This window comes from Pygocentrus nattereri, chromosome 24 (genome assembly GCF_015220715.1).
Source record: "Pygocentrus nattereri isolate fPygNat1 chromosome 24, fPygNat1.pri, whole genome shotgun sequence".
In the NCBI taxonomy this organism is placed as follows: Eukaryota; Metazoa; Chordata; class Actinopteri; order Characiformes; family Serrasalmidae; genus Pygocentrus; species Pygocentrus nattereri.
Window position 1 is genome coordinate 18,973,568 of NC_051234.1, and position 3,913 is coordinate 18,977,480.

A 3,913-nucleotide genomic window follows, 5' to 3' on the forward strand; every position below is an offset into this window, starting at 1 on the left:
AAAAAATTCTGATTTTAACAAAGATTGTACAAAGTTTGTACTATCTAATCAAAAAGCTGTATACACATTTGAATCACACAATCGGAACAGACTATCTGGATTTGGAAAAGTCTCAGAAACTGCAGAAGGAGTTATGTGGCAAAAATCTGGCAGAAAATGAAGAATAAAAGAGAAGAATAATATAAACTGTAAGAGTTCAGCAGGAGTCAGACGAGTGCAGATCTTAGTGAAAACAATGGATTTATTTACGTGAGACAGTGGAGAAGTCCAGAGGCAGGCATGGGTCAAAACCAGAACAGCATAGATGATCACAACTATGATCATTTCACCAGGCAAACAGATACGAGAGGGTAATCCAATACTCCATAATAAAATAATCCAATAGGGTCAAAACCAGTAATCCAAGATCAAGTAGACAAATACAAAAGGGCAAGGCAAAAATCAAGGTCGCGAATATCAGGCAAAGGGTCAGACATGAATACAGGAATAGGCAATCAAAGAAAACGCTCAGCAAGTTCATTAATGAAACAATACCTCACAACGCTAGCTAAAGCCCGGGCTTAAGAACTATACTGACCTTATCATATGATCACCTATCACAGGTGTAGAGAGTCATTAATCTGGTGATTGTGATTGGAGAAAGGTTCGTGGCCGATCGTTACCAGACATGTGATCTCCCAGAGTCTCCTGGGAAATGGAGTCCACTATGGAAGCTGTCACAAAGTCCGAAGTCACGTGTTATTCCAAAGTATCTTGGGAGATGGAGTTCGCAACACTGAGAGGATCTGTCTGCGGTGTGACAAAAACGAAAAACAATATATATGCTTTGCAGTGTACAACCATAACAATAAACATTTAATTGACAGCAAGTTAAATTAGTTGACATAGTTAATTAAAAAGTCACAAGTTAGCCTACACCATTCACACATGCAAAGAAAGATCACTGCTTGTTCACAATATAGCTTAACAATGACTTGGAGGTGATGAAGATAACAGGTTGTAAAATACTACACAATAAGTAATGTCACTCCCATATTCAGTTATATTTAATATTATGTCAGTTTTCCAAATGACTAACAGATATAATTCGGAATGTTTTGAAAACAACCAGTAGATGCCACATGTCTGCACTTTCTCTCCCAATACAGTGCTGTCTAGCTAGCTATCGCTGTTGGCATGTAATCTCATAAACAAATTTGGACATTGTAGGAAAAGGCATATACCATTAGATGTTTAGTTAGACAAAGATTTCAACTCACTAACATAGTGAAAAGCAAACTTAATTTATGGTCATTTTGTGCATGCATTGTGTTTGTTCTGTCCCATCGTAACCCCAGGTCGGCGCCCCATGTGAGGATGGGAATTAAACAGTGACGATCTGATTAAACTATATTGGTTTAGTTAAAATTGATGAGAAAGTGCATGCATAGTAAAAATAAACATTTACATTCCTTATCATCCTCCTCCGTTACAGAGCTATTCTGATGGTTTGTTTGCCGTAGTTTAAATAATGTGCTGTAATCTATGAGTCAGTCTGGGCCTAACTTGAGTCTTAATTGTGATTTTAGTGCTTTCGATTTACAAAATAAGACTGCATACACAGCAATAACTTCACCAAATTCAAACATCAAATTAAAATTATAATTAAATATATCCTCCTCTGCCTACAGAAGCAAACCTTGTTTGGATTTAAAGTTTAGAGTCTGCAATATATAGCATATAAACACTCTTATAGTCCATATAGTCAATGGGCATATGCAGCCCATTCTCACTGAAGTTAAAAAGAGTTATATTACTTTCTGAGAGGCAAAATAGGGGTCAGCCAATCAGAAAGGAGCTCTTTTACATATATCAGTGTAAAGACACAGTAATTTCATTGTAAGGGATAAAGAGAGGTTGGAAAATGTACATGACAAACAAAGTACATGAAAAATGTAGGATATGGGCCCTTTAAAGGCTTTTTAGAAGCAAATCGTCTCCATCCTCCTCCTACTGTTACAGAAAGGTTTGGCTTTCCTTCAACGACTGCTCATTTTTTTCAGACTCAGAGGTGACGAGCTTGCTGAAAAAAATGAGTGAATGCAGCTTGAGCGAATGATGGCGCATGAAAGCAGAGGCCGCAGCTGGTGGGGGCACGGAGAGCAGAAACAACCTCGCAAATGGAGCAGTGTGTCACTCAAACGCCTGCCATGTGTGTGTGTGTGTGTGTGTGTGTGTATCACTCTGAAACAGAAATCCACGCTTATTTCCCAAACTGATCAAAATAATACATAAATAGGACGAGTTTATCACAGCAAAACCTGTTGTCAGGTTTTCATTTGGTGTCAGCCAGTCATGTCTGCTAGCCTAGCCTAACTGAGCAGTAGACTAATAAATACAACCAAGCTAGCATTAATGCAACAGCATCAACAGTAGCACATATAACATCAGTATTCAGCACAAATTGGATGACAGAGACCCTTTCAGGTGGGGAAAGGAAGACAAGCTGTGGTAAGATATTTAGATAGCATATAGCTACCTTGCTACCTTTAGCATTTAGCTTGTTGTCCCCCTCATCTTGCTCTTCATAATTCATTCTTTTCAGTTACTAGTTTCTAGTTACTGCAGTTGTACAGGCCCCTAAAATCCACCCAGAAGCCTCCCACCTTCAAGCTATATCATCAGAAGAGGGTTTTCATAGTCCTTAAACTGGAAACTCTCACTGACTACCACAGCACTACTGTACACTCAAAAAATGAAGATGTAACCTTAATTTTATCAGTTCAACAGGTTCCACATAATTACATGAAGTGTTTTCTACTTATAAGTAATACAACGTGATTTATTCTCTTTAATCCCAACATGATTAGCTCATGTTAATCCAACACATTTTTAGATTATTACCACATAACACTAGTTCTTTAAGCTAAATTAAAATGTGTAATTTAACTGTCAACAGGTTCAACATATTTAATTAAGTTGGTCCAAGTAAATACAGTTTAAACACAGTAAAACCAGTCAATTTTTCCAAGACCAATCTAGCAAGACAACAATGAAAAATGATAAGAAATGAATACCTTTTTTTATTAAATCAGGTTTAAAAAGTGGATGAAACTCCCAAAAAAACATTAAATTTTTTAAAAATAAAATACAGCATATTAAACCAACTTAAGTGCAAAGTGTAATTATATTATTACTGAAATTTGGAGGGAGGAACATGCCTAAACCCTTTTCCCCCCCAGAATATAACGCCCTATGAATTCACATGCTCACCTTCCATTCCCGCGACGAAGGGTTTGCAATCTCTTCCACCACCCCATCTCCGCCCTGTTCCTCAGTCCTGCATCAGTCCTGCTACAGCTATGAGGCAGGTCTGACCTTCTAGCTACAGGCAGAAGCTGCCCAGAACTCCAGCCCAACCTTTCAGTGTTCTCCCCTTTCATCAGTCTTCCCTCATACTACCACCAACCTGTTGAAGGCATGGTCTGATTTCACAAACATGACATCAATGATGCATAGTCATATGCATAGTAAATTTCTTTTTTGACCACCTTGACCATCCTTATTTGCTATACTGCTTACCCTTTTCCCCATTTGCCTTCCTTGTCCTATGGTCAATCTACCTATTCTAACCAATGATGAACAGCTAGAGCAAGGGGTGAACGAACTATGGTACCAGGGGTCTTTTGAGGATAGTAAGCATGTTTACAACAGATGCAGCAAATGAATGTTCAGCTTTTCACTAGTGCTGTATATGGTATTACTTTTGTCACTGGTGACACTATGAATGATTGGTCAGGCCAGATAATCAGAATCAAGGAGGAGTTTTTTCTGTAAGCTATTAGAAAAATATTAATGAGAATAGCGGAGTAAGACAGAGAGAGAGAGAGAGAGAGAGAGAGAGAGAGAGAGAAAGCACAAAAAGCAAAGATAC

At 38.1% G+C, this 3,913-nt stretch overlaps 1 long non-coding RNA gene across 1 annotated transcript; it reads right to left on the reverse strand.

Moving 5' to 3' along the window:
• Positions 1-221: 221 nt before the first annotated feature.
• On the reverse strand, positions 222-3,426 carry LOC108426553. Its single transcript, XR_001857775.1, has 2 exons — positions 3,253-3,426; positions 222-789 (listed from the first exon to the last, which is right to left on the reverse strand). It is a non-coding gene; the product is annotated as an uncharacterized LOC108426553 (long non-coding RNA).
• Positions 3,427-3,913: the final 487 nt, after the last annotated feature.